Source organism: Chlorocebus sabaeus, chromosome 22 (assembly GCF_047675955.1).
Source record: "Chlorocebus sabaeus isolate Y175 chromosome 22, mChlSab1.0.hap1, whole genome shotgun sequence".
NCBI lineage: Eukaryota > Metazoa > Chordata > Mammalia > Primates > Cercopithecidae > Chlorocebus > Chlorocebus sabaeus.
The window spans coordinates 27195907-27212469 of NC_132925.1; the positions used below are offsets into that span (position 1 = coordinate 27195907).

The 16563-nt window shown below is 42.5% G+C and overlaps 1 pseudogene; it reads right to left on the bottom strand.

Annotated features, from left to right (window-relative positions):
• Positions 1–7985: 7985 nt before the first annotated feature.
• Positions 7986–10645, bottom strand: LOC103228680 (citrate synthase, mitochondrial-like; annotated as a pseudogene).
• Positions 10646–16563: the final 5918 nt, after the last annotated feature.

Sequence of the window (16563 nt, forward strand, 5' to 3'; positions counted from 1 at the left end):
GAGGACCCAGAGAACACTCCATTTACCAAAGAAATGAGAAATGTGCTGGTGAGAAGGGCATCCGCATCACTGAAAAGCTCAGTTATGGTTCTTCTCCTTGAGTCATGGCTAACAGCAGGAGATGCTATTAGAAAACCCGGCCCTGGGTGTCAATGGAGATTATATAATCATGAAATAACAGAGTCCAGATGGTAGCATTTCAATGACAGGAGCAAGGTGGGAATAGTTGGTGAAATGAATAACGAAGTAGGAAGGACAGCCAAGAGGGCCTGATTTGCAGGGCTCTATGGAGATGCCATAAAAAACATGGCATTTAAAGGTGCAGGATAAATGGGCAACCAACAAGACATTGCTATATATACTTATTGACATCTCTATAATCAAAGACTATCAAGAGTGCATTAGCAGAAAAACGGGGTCAGTCACTCCAACAAAAACTCCCAATCCTTTCCCTAGTTTCCAGACCTGAGCTAATTCTTAGATCTGAAGCCTATTGATTGAAAGATAAGTTGGGTCCCTGTTAAGTAGGATCACAGCAAATATCTACCATAATGACCCAGCCACAACAGTAAAGATTTTAGGGGCCAAGTCTGAGGAGCAAGATTCTAAGGAATAAAGTTTGAGGCACACCAGAACATCTATGTAAAAGCAAAGGACACATTACTGCATGTCACCACTTCCAGCACTAGGAAGGAAGCATAGAGCTTGCTACATGTCTCTGGAATCTGGAGCAGCATTTTCCACACTTGGAAATACAGCTCTAACCCATTTACCAGGCAAAGAGGAAGGCTACCAGCTTTGAGTGGGACTTAGAGTGGGAAAGCATCTGCAGCAGGTCCAGACTGCAGTGCAATCACACTGGCGTCTTGGGCCATATGATCCAGCAGAGTCTAGGTTACTAAAAGTATCTGTGCTGTGAAAAGATAACATGTGGAGTTTAGGGTAGCCACGGCGGAAGAATCATAACATAGAGCGCCTACAGTCTGCAGCAAGACCATGCCATCCGCAGCAAACAAGTATACACCATTTGAGAAACATGTTGGTGTTTTCTGGCTTACATGAGCTACGGAACCCTGGTAGTGAAAAGGCTTCCGACCATAGGACATCAAGTGACTGTGGGTGAGAGCTGACCATCACGAGGTGCATCCTGTCAGATTCGTCACATCACGAGGTGAGGTGGCACAGCTGCAGTTCATTGTGGGGTGAGAATAGGATCAGTTATAATCAGTTGTGAGCAGGGCCAGAGGGCATTAAAAAATACACTGTGCCAGTGTACTGCCCAGATTTCCACGCCATTTGCCACTATTGCATTAACAACACTTTCCCAGTTCACACCTGCGCCACCTCATAAGTGCCGGGGATCCCTTCTGACCAACAATAAAGGGGAAGAAGAGCATCGCTTCACTGATGGAGGTGTCAAAAGTGCATGCAAGCTGAGAATGGACTGCTGTTATACCACAGTCCACTCAAGGGGGAGCCAGGGCGTTAGCTCCCTAGGGCTTCCATAATAAACATCATGAGCCAAGGGGCTTAAAACAACAGAAATTTATTCTCTCACATTTCTGGAAGCCAGAAGTCCTAAGTTAAGACTTTGGAAGGGCTATGATCTCTCCAAGGGCTCTAGGGAGGAATGCTTCCTTGCCACGTCTAGCTTCTGGTAGTCGTTGGCAATTCTTGGCCTTCCTTGGCTTGAGGCTGCATAACTCCAGTGTCTGCCTCCACCACATGGCCTTATTTCCCTTTCTCTGTGTCTCCAACATTTCTGTTTGTAAGAAGCTTTGGGCCGGGCGCGGTGGCTCACGCCTGTAATCCCAGCACTTTGGGAGGCCGAGGTGGGCGGATCACAATGTCATGAGATCGAGACCATCCTGGCTAATATGGTGAAACCCCATCTCTACTAAAAAATACAAAAATAAACTAAAATAAAATAAAAAAGCTTTGACACTGGAATTAGGGCTACTCTTATCCAGTATGAACTCATATTAATAATTGTATCTGCAAAGGCCCTCTTTCCAAATAAGATCACATTCATACATACCAAGGGTAAGGATTTCAACATATCATTGAGGGGATACATTTCAACCCACAGTGCCTTGAAAGATAGAAGTGAGAGAAAAATCCTCCCATTGGGGATAGCTTTAAACAGTGCACTTGGTCATCTAGGTAGGGTGTAGAAGGAGAAGTGGCTTAAGCCAGGAATATACATAGATTCATATGCAAGGTGAATGATTTGACTAGTTGGACAGGGGTCTGGAAGATCAGAGACAAAAGCATATGGGGAAAAGACATCGGAATGGAGCATGGTAGAAGCTCAATGAGGATTACAAAGACTCAGCCCCTTCGTCTCATTTTAGCAACAATTTTAAATGGCCAGCCTCATTGCAAATTATAGATATACAAAGGGATTTGGAGAGCAGAGGACTGATTTGGGATGTTACAAGAGTGCAGCATAGAGGGCTCGCTAGCACCCAGCACCTGAATGAGTGCTAGGCATGGTAAAAGTACTTGATAAATGTAAAGGGTGAATAAATGACTGCTAAGTTTTGGCTCCTGCTACTGACTACATTGTGGTGCCATTTATTGAAATGGGGAAGACTGAGGGAGAAATTGCTTTGGTGAGGTGACAGAGCAATCAAGACAGTTTTTCCCATGCTGAAGCTTTCTTTCTGCAGGCTTTCTCTTGTGCCTCAAGAGCTGCTGGCCACAAGCATGAACAAATTAAAATACTGGGGATACACCCCTCAACCCATGGAAGGAGTATGTGATAGCTGGTGGATGAATGCCTCCGCCTCTCCCTCCCTGCTGGTGGAATAATTCTGAGGCATGGTTCAGCTTTCTCAGAGAATCCCCAGTGAGAATGAGCACCATTTGAACACAGTGGCGGCCAGCTTAACAAAGCCTTCACCGGCTTTTTCATTACCCCATCTCTCTTTCACTCACTTCCTCACTTGTGTTTCCTGGAATCCCCTTCCAAATAAATGCTCACCTTGGGCTTGTAGAGGATACACAAACTAAGGCAAACAATAATGATGAGAACATCAGGCCTTGGGTCTACAGATCATCTTTGTCTAAAGTTCTCTCCCTTGTCCCTCCATCCAAGTTCTTAACATTCTTTAAAACTCAGTTCAGATCTCACTCTTCATGTAACACCTCTAATCTCAAGTGGCCCCTTAGTGCTAAGTAGCAATTCTGATTTCTCTAATCCACCTTTTTGCCTGCTCCTAGACAACTATTTCATAACTTTACCTCTTTCTCAAAACCTCAGAACTCTATTCAGCCACCGATTTGGATTGTTATGACTATTTGTTTGTGACTAGAGTCCATTTTGGCTGGAACTGGTTTGAACTGCAACACCATGTTCCTCATCCTCGATTTCTGTTGTTGAATTTACTTCCTCTGTTGTGAAGAAATGAGAATGAATCCGAATAGAATTCCTATACCCTCCTAACATAACATCTACCCACTTCCTGCATCTGGTCCCATAACCCTGCTCTCTCCCCGCAACGCCATTAATATAAATGAACTGTCTTTGCTTCTGTGCAAAGCACCTACTTCCCTTGGGCCCTGTACGCCATCCTTTCTCTATTATTCAGGACATCGCTCTAGCAATTGTCCCTTTTGTTTCTCCATCATCAAATTTTCCTTCTCTACTACATAATTCCCTCTAAATAATTTTTAGAGGGAATAAAACATTTTTATTTCTCACAATTTAAAAACAAAACAAAAAACGATCACATAACCCCATATTTCCCTCCAGTCACCACTCATTCCTCTGTTTCCCTTTTTTCAAAACTCTTTGAGAGTTGTATGTGTTTGCCATCTTTCATTACCTCTCCCTTCATTCTAAATTGTTTGCACTTTACAGAAGTTTTTATTTTCACTGTTAAACCAAAGCAGTTCCTACCAGGAACACAAACAACCTTTATGAAGCTAAATTCAATGGTTGATCCTCAGTCCTCAGCTGCTGGGTCACATGACATGATTAACACTTTCTTCTGGACACATTTTTCTCATGTGGCCTCTGGATCATCTCTCCTCATTCACAGTTCTAGTTCTCTTTTGTTTGTTCCTCCCAATGTCTCCGATCTCTAAGTAGAGTGTCTTATACCTTACCTTTGCTCTTCTCCTTTATATATCTGTTCCTTATCTTCTCTTTTCTTCTTTCCCCATTTTTTTCCTATCTGTCCCATCTTATCTGTTTTTGTGATCTTAAATGCTTTCTTTATGGAGATGAGACTCCCAAATTTGGATCTGCAATCTGGATCTCTTTCCTCAATTCCAGAATCATACATCCAACTGCTTAAATGTCATCTTCCCCTTGCTTTCAAATGACTTCACATTTATTAAAGTCCAACTATGAACTTCTGCTTTACACTAAAGACCTGCTCCTCCTCTTTTCTGTCTCAATAAATTTCAACCAATCCATTAGCAAATACCATCAGCTCTACCTTCAAAAAATATATATAAAAACAACAACAGTGCGTGCCTCCTCCTCACCGCTTCCACTGCTATGTCTATACTTTCACCCACCACTGGATGTTTGCACTGACTTTTTACAGGTCTCACTGCCTCTGCCCTTCACTCCTGGTAGCCTATACTCAATACATCCAGGGCCAGCATCATAGGCATATGACCCGTGCAGTCACACAGGGCCCCTCACTCACAAGGACCCAGTGCTCGGTTTAATGCTGTGCTGTTGCCATCTTGAAATTCTTGATAATTTTTGAACAAATAGCCTCACACTTTCATTTCTCACCAGGTCCTTCAAACTGTAGCCAGTCCCGAATGCACCCAACTGGGTCTTTTAAATCATAAACCAGATCATATCACATCTCTGCTCAAGACACTACAAAGGCTTCCTATCTCATTCAGAATAAAAGGCAAAAGCCCTACAATGGCCTCCAGGGACACATGTGACACCTCTCCCCACCTCTCACCTCTCTGATCTCATCTTCTATCACTCTGCCTTTTGCACATTCCTTGATGTTTCTCAAACACACTAAGAACACTTTCAACCTTAGGGCCCTTGCATAGCTTTTTCTTCTGACTGCTGCACTCGAACATTGCATGACTTGCTCTCATGTTTTCTTCAAGCCAAATTATAAGTGAAGCCTTCTCAGATTACTCTAAATAAAATAGAAATCAATATCAATCCCTTGGCACTCTGGTGCTTTCTACCCACTTTATCTGCTTTATTTATTTATTTATGACAGGGTCTCACTGTCACCCAGGCTGGAGTACAGTGGTGCGATCATGGCTCACTGCAGTCCCAAACTCCTGGGCTCAAGCAATCCTCCCACCTCAGCTTCCCAAGTAGCTGGGACTATAGGCATGAACCACCACGCCTGGCTATTTTTGTTGTTGTTGTTGAGGGAGGGTCTTACTATGTTGCCCAGGCTGGTCTCAATCTCCCGAGCTCAGGCAATCCTCCCACCTCAGCCTCCCAAAGTGCTGGGATCACAGGCGTGAACCACCCACCCACATGCCCAGCTCACCTGCTTTATTTTTTACCTTATACCTATCACAAGTTGACATTCATTCTTACTTAATTACTTATATATAGCCTGTATGCCTCTGCAAATCTAAAATGTAAGCTTCCCAATCTCGGGGATATTGCGCTGTTCTTTGTGATATTTCTCTCACCTGGGGCACTGCATACCACATAGTATTTGTTGAATGAATGAATGAATGAATGAATGAATGAATGAATGCACACATCATATTGAGAGGCAGGCAGCATTGCTTCCATGCCCATGTTGTGTATACACTTCAGGGAAGCTAATAGCAGTGAAACTGATGTCACTTCTCAAGTATCTTGAAAGTATCAGAGAGAAAGTGTTTCAAAAGAGCAAAGAAGTGACTCTAGTCCAACTGAAGACACAGCCATTCATGGGACAATTGTCTTCTATTTCTTTGTGAGCTGCTGTACTGCTGCCTCATGAACATCTTTAACTTTTCTACTGTTACTTAATGTTTTTACACGTTGAAATATGATTTCCTCAACCCCAAGGCTCTCCCTGTAGATAGAAAATTATCCCTTATGACCCAGAAGAGCACACTCTGGGTCTACTCACTCTGTCAATGTGGGATGATTAGTAGTTGGTTGTCAATACCACAAGACTCTCCTCATCTGATGGGTGTAGACATACCAGAGTTTCAAACTTTCAAAGGAAGAGCCAGAAATGTTCATCAAGAATACATTTGTGCTGTTTAGTTAAAGCTCTCTGAAATGGATGCATTGCTGGTGCTCTGCTCAGTTCCTCTTTACCTGCTTCTGTACTCATGCTGTGATGGGAGCTGTGAGTACTGATGGATGCCCCCTTCTCCTGAGAATTGCTCTCGGCCAGTGCTAGCACAGGAAGCTCTGCCTCTTTCCCTTCTCACCAGACCCTGGGCGAAGGACTAATTGACCCAGGTAGGGCAACCCCATGCCTTGGGATGGTATTAACCCTGTGGTGCAATTTGTGCTCCAGAGCTTCCCCAGGGGTGAGACGGAAGCACGTGTCCTGTTGTGTCCACAGCTACACTCAGCCTTTTTTGCTCACTCAATCCCCATTTTGGGCTATGTCTTCAGAAACTAAACCGAAGGCACTATCCAAAGATTACTTGTGTATTTCTTGTAGAAGCCCCACTCCACCCACACACATATACATTCCTTAAATAGATTCCTGTGACCTACCAGATGAAGCCCAGGCTTCTTATCTGGACATTAGGTCTTTGCATGGTCAGTCAAGTCTCTGTCTTTCAAGATTTATATTTCACTATCATACACCATATTAACCTACGCAGGGCTGACTATTTTACATTCTCTCCCAGCCCTGCACATTCTTTGCAAAGGCCTCCCCTGCCTTGCCTGAATGATGAACACTCTATTCCTTATTCAAGACTCTAATATCACTTCTCCGTGAAGGCTCCTCAGATTCCTCTAGGCTCAGTAGGTGCCACTCCTCAGTTCCCTACAGCATATGGTGTCAATGACAACAGTGATATGCTTGTCTGATTCCTCCACTTAACTGTGAATTTTTTGCTGTTGTTAATAAAGATGTTTATTTTGCATTTTATACAGAACAGCCTGAAGTCTGCATCATGACTTGATGGTTACCCAGGGATTTACATGTGTCCAACTGAACACCGTGGTTCTGGGATTGGGGATCCACACAAACAAAGGCAGGAGTCTGGAGGGAAGACGGGGGCACAGCAGGAGTGTATCTCAAGCCCACCTCAAAGGCAGCAGAGCATTCCGAGTTGCTGAAAACCTGTGCAAATGGGGCCTCTAAAACAAACATTGTACTGTGAGCTCTTGGGGAAGGTACAGGAAAAGGATGTTGATAAATAAGGGGGCATTTTCTTGAGGCAGCGGATGAGGAGGGAGGCTTACTATTTTTAATGCCCTCAGCCCCAGGACATGATAATCATAGGAGATCATGTCCAATCTTGAATCAGTTCCCTGTTCAAAAAGTGGTGCTAATACCCCAGGGACCAGACTCTGAAAATACCATGCTGGTCATTCCTGAGTCCCTGTTCTATGCCCCACAACATATTAGAAGGGTAAGGGAAAGTCAGAGGGTAGTGGCTTGCGTTCTGTGGAAGTAAAAAACCTTAGTTCATATTAAGCACTAATAAAACCCAATCACTGGGACCACAGATCTGTTGAGAGGTTTCTAGTAGGGACCAAGAGTAGGAGGTCCAGAACATCCTCAGCTCAAGATACAACAGGTGTGGAAAGTCTGGGAGGAGGTGAGTATTAAAGTAATGGGAAACAGAACACTCCCAGGCCTTAATTTTAATTGGATAGTTTTAAAAATTGAAATAGAATCTAACATTGGGTGCCAGTCACCACAAATGCCATGCCTTTATGGTCACTTGGCATCTTAAAAATTTGCCACAGCATGCCTGTCTGGCTAACCAAAAGGTCTTTCTAGGAGGTGTTCGTGTGCATGACAGAGTGCCAAGGGGCTTGGTACTGCTGACTATCCAATGTGATTCCTGTGGAAACAGAAGGGGCGGAGTCTTGGTTAGCTGGCTTGTTGAGGTTTGACAGAGAAGAAGCAAAAGCTCCAAAGTGACTATAGATTCTCTGCATCTGGCTCTGACCCAGAGAAAGAGGAACCACATTCTCACTCTAGAGATAGAGAGGGACCAAACCTAAACCACAGCACATGCATTAGTTCTGGTCATCCTACAGTTGATGGGCAACTCATACCAGGCAGGGGAAGGGATCTGGTTAGGGAAGAAGGGATCATTTTTCATTTTTTAAACTCTGAATTAATATTTTAACCTCAAACATATTATCAGTGCCTCAGATATAATTTAATCTTAAGTCTTTAAAGGCCCCCTGAAACAACAATATACATTTTTTAAGGCTTCCTCACTTTCTGATAGTCAGTTTCCCCCAGTATCCAGTTTTATCCTGACATAGAGTCCACAGACTTCATCAGACCACCTGTGCTCATGGACTTGGGTCTTTCTAGAGGGAAGTCTCGGGCTCGGCTCCAGATGAGCTGTGCCAGTACACCCAATGCCTGTGATGCCCCAAACAGGACCACATAGCAATGTATCTCCATCATGCTGTAGTACTGGAGAGCACCCCACCATGAGCGTCTACTTTGGGCCCAGGATTCTTGGCCTTAAACTAATCTCAGAGGATATTGGGCACAATCTCGTATAGCTGAGCAACCAACTTAAACATGGGATATTATGCGGTGTTTCAGAGCAAACTCTTGCTGACAGGTACATTGTGGCTCAGTCTTCCTCAGCACTGCATGGCCATAGCCTGAAACAACCCATCTCGAGTTGAAAGTAGTCTCTTAACTTCTCATCTGACACATCTTTGCCAACTTCCTTCTGTAGTTGTGTTAGCCAGACAAGCACTTCCTGATTTGCCAGTCCATGTAGAGGACCTGCCAGCCCGTTCATGGCTGCTGCAAAGGACAGGGAAGGGTCTGAAAGGGCCCTGCCCACCAACTGGCTGCTATAAGCACTTACATTGCTGTGCTCATGGTCACTGTGGATGGTGAGCTACAGGTGCATGAGCTCAGTGAACTGAGCATCAGTATAGCCTAACATGTTGGTGAAACTGTGGGACCAGTCCAGCTTAGAGTCAGTGGCCCCAATACCGCTGCCCTCTCAGTAGAGATTTCGGTAGACCTTTGCTGCAACACAAGGTAGCTTTGTGATTAGATATACATGGTCTTCATAAATCAACTCCCAGTACTTGGTTCGGAAAGTTGTTTAGGGCTGCCACGGCTTCACTGAGCTCAAACATGGGTATAGATTGGTGGGAACGCTGTCCAGCATGGTGACCACATGGGAAGGTAGAGCTGCCCTCTTTGCCCACTCTCTTGAGAGCCAAGATACCTGTTCCTCTCTTGGGGTCTGTCCAGTTACCAGCAGCCAAAATAAGTCCCCTGGGTAAGGGTCCTTCCCCACCCTTAGCCTTGGGTAGCAGTTTTTGGTATTCAGGGATACTAAAGCCTTGGAAACAGAAACCCTCATGAGAATCAAGAACAGATATTTTATACACCAGTCCCTTAATGCCTCTCATGCCGCCATACATTGCGTCTGCAGTGATTTGGCCCACCACCTTCTTGCCATGTCGCTGCCTGAAGGTCTTAATTCTGGCCTGCTCCTTAACTATCAGGTCAGCCAATAAGTCTTTCAAATTCTTGGAGGAAGCACTGGCACGCCAGGCAGCAGAACAAGACAAGATGCACTGTTGCTTCCCAAGAGCCTGGCAGCCGCACTGGGTAAAACCACGGTGAGTGACCTCTGCGATCTGGTGGAGAGGGAAGAAGGGGAGAGAGCTGCGGCAGGAACAGGAACCACCACCACGGCACCAGAGACGGCAATGGGTGGACAAGGTTGAAAGGAGGCAGCTGAGGGAACGCGTAAATGAACCCGCAGCAGGTGCCCAGCCAGGGGTCCTCAGCAAGGCCCTGCCCACTGACAACTATGAACTTATTAAAAGTGACTTTCCAATAGTTCTTAGCAGCATGTAGAGTAGAAGATGGAACAATGTATACCTTCAGAATGCACAGAGCCAATGCATTTTTGGATTACAAATAAATCAATTTAAGACCTATTGCTTCTGACAATGATTTGCAAATTGAGAAAATTCTGGAAAATAGACATCCAACAAGTTAATAGTGATTATGCCTAATGACAGGGTTACTGGTGGGGTTTTGTTTATTTGTATGTTCTTATTTGTTTCTTGTTTCTTATGTCAGCAAATTTTAAATAGCATATGCAAAATGATGATCCCAATAATAAAAAATACTGTGTTTATTAATAAGAGTTAATGTTTATAGAAAGGAAAAGATGAGAATGTTTTTGGACAGATTAGGATTTAAACAAAAATGTTAAACGAATACAAAATATATTTTTTCTCCTGTTGTCTAGCTTTTGTGCAGTGAACACATGTTGCTTTTATAATAAGAAATATACATTTTAAGTTTCAAAATTACTTAGAAAGATTTTGTAAACAATTTAAAAGAAAATAAATGTGTTTGGTAAATCCATTTCTGAGTTTACAGTAGTGTTGAATAGCCCAGCCAAACAACACATGACCTGAATCGAATACAAGTTTACTTGACTCACTCACTATTCCAGAAGGGTGACCACATTCTTTTGTGTTACTACATGTCATCAGTGCCTGTAAGAGACAGAAGTCTTTGAATGGTGTTAAGGTTTTTCATTGGTTTTCTTGTATTCTTAACATTTTATGGTCAAGGTCTTTTGATGTGGGTTTATCCCATAATACTTGTGATAAATGAAAATACATGAACATGGAAGGAAAAACAGGAATGAATTGAGAAAAATCACATCATTCCAGGTAGTCTGCCTCTCCAAAAAAAAATCATCAAACTAAACCACACGGTATTAAAATTCATTCCTAAATTCTCAGCACAAATAAACTTCTGACTCTTTTTTTTTGGAGAGGAAAGTAATGAAAGTGATGACAATATTTAAGATGAGATATCATCTTAGCTTTACATATTCTATGTTAAGAAGTCTTTTCTTTAAATATTAATTTGTCCAAACAGCTTTCACCTTTTCTTCTCTATAAAATATTATTTAGGCCAGGCGTGGTGTCTCACACCTATAATCCCAGCACTTTGGGAGGCCCAGGCAGGCGGATCACTTGAGGTCAGTAGTTCGAGACCAGCCTGGCCAACATGGCGAAACCCCGTCTCTACTAAATATATTTTAAAAAATTAGCTGGGCATGGTGGCACATGCCTGCAATCTCAGCTACTTGGGAGGCTAAGGCACGAAAATTGCTTGAACCCAGGGGGTGGAGGTTGCAGTGAGCCAAGATTGTGCCACTGCACTCCAGCCTGGGAGACAGAGCAAGACTCTGTCTCAAAAATAAATAAATAAATGCATACATATTATTTAATTATCAGTTCACTATTTAAGGGATACAATACTGTGTTTTCATTTTTGGGATCATAATTTTTTTTTTTTTTTTTTTTTTTTTTTTTTGAGACGGAGTCTCGCTCTGTGGCCCAGGCTGGAGTGCAGTGGCCGGATCTCAGCTCACTGCAAGCTCCGCCTCCTGGGCTTACGCCATTCTCCTGCCTCAGCCTCCCGAGTAGCTGGGACTACAGGCGCCCGCCACCTCACCCGGCTAGGTTTTTTTTGTATTTTGTAGTAGAGACAGGGTTTCACCGTGTTAGCCAGGATGGTCTCGATCTTCTGACCTCGTGATCCGCCCGTCTCGGCCTCCCAAAGTGCTGGGATCATAATTTTATATATTGTTATTCAAGTTTACTAATAATTTAGAGATTTTCTGCATGTTTTAAGGGATAATATGATAGGAAGGGTGAGCTACATGTTTTGATTCTATAATTTTAAAAAATTTGTTTGGTAAGGCATACTCAAATGAACTGTAATGACACCTTATTTCCGCAGTGCCTTTCATCTGCAGATCTCAAAATATCCAACATTTTGAACACATTATTAAACTATTCTCACTGTGACAAAAGTACTATATTTTAGAAATATTTAAATTTTTCCATTCTTTATCCTCCCTAGATTTGTTGATGCCTTTGGAATTTTCAAAGAAAATGTTGTTCATATTTAATAGGCAATTTGGAAAATATTTTATAATATAACTTAGTTTTTACAGTAGCACACAAAGTATATGGGGGGATATTCTTAGCTCAACCAGCATAACAAAAAAAAAAAAAAAAGAAAGAATTAAAACTACCTGTAATTCCAGCACTTTGGGAGGCCAAGGCAGGAAGATTGCTGGAGGCCAGGAGTTCGAGACCACCCTGGGATAACATAGCAAGATCTTGTCTCTACCAAAAAAATAAAATAAAATAAAAATTAACTGGGTGTGGTGGAACATGCCTGTAGTCCTAGCTACTCAAGAGGCTGAGGTGGGAGGATTGCTTGAGCCCAGGAGTCTGAGGTTACAGTGAACTGTGATCATCAGGTCATTGGACTTCAACCTGGGTGGCAGAGAGACACCCTGTCTCTAAAATAAAAATAAAAATAAAAGTACCTGTAATATTTTGAATATCTATTATGCACCAGGCCCTATGCCAGGCATGCTACATTTGATATCTTAAAACCTCAGCCAGGCGCAGTGGCTCATGCCTACAATCTCAGCACTTTGGGAGGCCGAGGTGGATGGATCACGAGTTCAGGAGATCGAGACCATCCTGGCTAACACGGTGAAACCCTATCTCTACTAAAAAGACAAACAATTAGCCAGGCATGGTGGCGGGCACCTGTAGTCCCAGCTACTCGGGAGGCTGAGGCAGGAGAATGGTGGGAACTCGGGAGGCGGAGCTTGCAGTGAGCCGAGATCACCCCACTGCACTCCAGTCTGGGCAACAGAGTGAGACTCTGTCTCAAAACAAAACAAAACAAAACAAAACAAAAAACCTCACTGGACAGATATAATTATTTTCATACACTCAAACTGCTTAAGAGCTCTAAACTGAAAAACCTGGATTGGAATCCAGCTTTCTCTAGTGACATTTTCTTTTAACACCCTGATTTCTCCACAGTTAGATGAACATGGAGGAGAGAGTGGAAGAGGGTTTTATTCCAATTTTTCTTTGCCTCTATCATTTATTAATCATTCCAACTATTGGTAATTTTTTAAAAAGTTAGATTCAGAAGCAAGAATTAAGAATACTGATAGATTCTTCATGACAGTTTATGTCTTTATTTTTTTTATTGAGACAGGGTCTCACTCTGCCACTCAAGTTGGAGTGCAGTAGTGCAATCACAGCTGACTGCAACCTCAACCTTCTGGACTCGAGTGATCCTCCTGCCTAAGCCTCCTGAGGAGCTGGGACTACACGTATGTACCATCACGCTTGGCTAATTTTTGTAGAGATGGGGTTTCACCATGTTTCCCAGGCTGGTCTTGAACCCTTGGGCTCAAGTGATCCACCTGCCCCAGCCTCCCAAAATGCTGGGATTACAGGCATGAGCCACTTGGCCCGGCCAACAGTTTATATCTTTTTTTTTTTTTTTTTTTTGAGATGGAGTCTTGCTCTGTTGCCCAGGCTGGAGTGCAATGGCACGATATCTGCTCACTGCAATCTCCACCTCCTAGGATCAAGCAATTCTCCTGCCTCAGCCTACTGAGTAACTGGGATTACAGGCGCATGCCACCACGCCTGGCTAATTTTTGTATTTTTAGTAGAGACGGGTTTCACCATGTTGGTCAGGCTGGTCTCGAACTCCTGACCTCGTGATCCACCCACCTTGGCCTCCCAAAGTGCTGGGATTACAGGAGTGAGCCACCGTGCCCAGCCCAGTTTATATCTTCTATTGGCACAATGTGAGTGGTGAGATGATGTGAAGATAGTGGGTTTATTTAGGTGACTCATGGTCCTGATGTTATAGGTTAGAGCAGCATTTCCCAAGCACACCCCATATACCACTGCTAGTCCTCGACACAACTTTAGGTTAACATTTGAACATTTTACTAGCTATATAGTTTTAACATTTTAACAGTGCCTTTTTTTTTTTTTTTTTAAACAGTGTCTTGCTTTGTCACCTAGGTTGGAGTACAATGGCAGGATCTCAGCTCACTGCAGCCCTGACTTCCCAGGTTCAAGTGATCCTCCCTCCTCAGCCTCCCAAGTAGCTGGGACCACAGGTGCATACCACCATGCTTGGCTACTTTTTTTTTTTTTTTTTTTTTTGTACTTTTTGTAGAGATGGTGTTTCACCATGTTGCCCAAGCTGGTCTCAATCTCCTGGGCTCAAGTGGCCCACCCACATTGGTGTCCCAAAGTGCTGGGGTTACAGGCATGAGCCACTGTGCCTAGCCAATATTTTTAACATCTATCAGGAAACAAACTAGCAGAATAAACTTTATTTTTATTTTTATTTTTTTTGAGACAGAGTCTCGCTCTGTCGCCCAGGCTGGAGTGCAGTGGCACAATCTTGGCTCAGTGCAAGCTCCGCCTCCCTGGGTTCACGTAACACTAACAGGTGATTCAGTCATTAATAAAGTTTTACAGCTTTCAACACGAGTGCTCTTATTTGTTAGAAATCTCTTCTATCATGTCTAGGATTATTTTTAAACCTCTTAACCATAATTTAAAAATAGTGGCTAACACCTGTAATCGCAGCACTTTGGGAGGCTGAGGCAGGTGGGTGACTTGAAGTCAGGAGTTCGAGACCAGCCTGGCCAATATGGTGAAACTCCATCTCTACAAAAAATAAAAAACAAAAAAAATTAGCCAGACATGGTGGCAGGCATCTGTAATCCCAACTATTTGGGAGGCTGAGGCAGGAGAATTGCAGAGGACATAGTGAGCCGAGATCATGCCACTGCACTCCTCCAGCCTGGAGGACAGAACAAGACTCTGTCTCAAAAAAAAAAAAAAAAGAAGGATCATTTGTTTTAAAAAAAAGAGTCCTTCAAAACCACAATGTTATACTATCTCATACCAGTCAGAATGGTTACTATTAAAAATTTAAAATAACAGATACTGGCGAGGTTGTATCATTTATAAATGGTACTACTTGCCGTAAGGCCAAAATATGTAACGCCATGGACTAAGTCTGGTTACTTATGCGGACCCATGAATGGATCAAAGTGTCAATAATTAAAATGTCTGCCTTGGATGTAAGGATACTGTGAGTATACAAATGACCACTATATTTTCTCATATATTGAATTTTCAGTCTCATCATCATGCATTTCTTAGTGATATATCAATTCAGCACTTCTAGAAGTCAAAAGTACATATATATTATCATGAACTATAATCCAGATTGGACTTTTTTAAAATTTAACTTTTAAGTTCAGGGGTACACGTGGAAGTTTGTTATATAGGTAAACTTGTGTCATAGGGGGTTTGTTGTACAGATATTTTGCAACCCAGGTATTAAGCCAAGTACCCATTAGTTATCTTTCCTGATCCTCTCTCTCCTCCCACCCTTCACCCTCCACCCTCCTATAGGCCCCAGTGTGTGTTGTTCTCTCCTCTATGTGTCCATGTATTCTTGTCATTTAGCTCCTACTTATAAGTGATAATATGTGGTGTTTGGTTTTCTGTTCCTGTGTTAGTTTGCTAAGGATAATGGCCTCCAGCTCCATCCACATTCCTGCAAAGGACACAATTGTTCTTTTTGATGGCTGCATAGTATTCTTTGGGGTATTTATACCACATTTTCTTTATCCAGTCTACCACTGATCAGCACTTAGGTTGATTCTATGTCTTTGCTATTGTGAATAGTGCTGCAGTGAACATACATATGCATGTGTCTTTACAGCAGAACAATTTATATTCCTTTGGGGATATGCCCACTAATGAGATTGCTAGGTGAAATGGTATTTCTGTTTTCAGGCCTTTGAGGAATTTCCACACTGTCTTTTACAATGGTTGAATTAATTTACACTCCTACCAACGGTATATAAGCATTCCTTTTTCTCTGCAACCTTGCCAGAATTTGTTATTTTTTGACTTTTTAATAATAGCAATTCTGACTGGTGTGAACTGGTATTGCATCGTGGTTTTGAAGAACTCTTAAAAAAAAAAGGATTCTATTATGATTAAGAGGTTTAAAAACTTTCTGGACATAATAGAAGAGATTTATAACAAATATGAGCACTAGTGTTGATCGTGGCAAAACTTAATTAATGACTGAATCATCTGTTTGTGTTATAAAATGCAAGCTTCAACAAAAATAACGGTACACAAAAATGATAAAAATAGTTAGAAATTTGCAATTTAATTGCCAGCTGAGAGTGAACCTATTTCATTGTAGGTTGTGTCTCAAAATACTGGTGTCATTTGACACACACAAAGAACATTATGAGAAACTTATTAAAATTTCTGAGGCAAAGTAGAAGAATATTCAGGCATCCTAGGAACTAACATTGTGTGTAATACGGATAAGAATACAAAAGCTGGAGAAACCTTCCCTATGTTGCTGTAAAATAATTGATGAAACACATATAATCCTACAGGCAAATAAATGCAAAAGCAGTGACTGGGGACAAAGCAAGCAAAATGATTGATAAGGTGCCTCTGTCAAATAAGAGTCTATTTCGGAATTGCAACTATGAACAGAAAGTAAG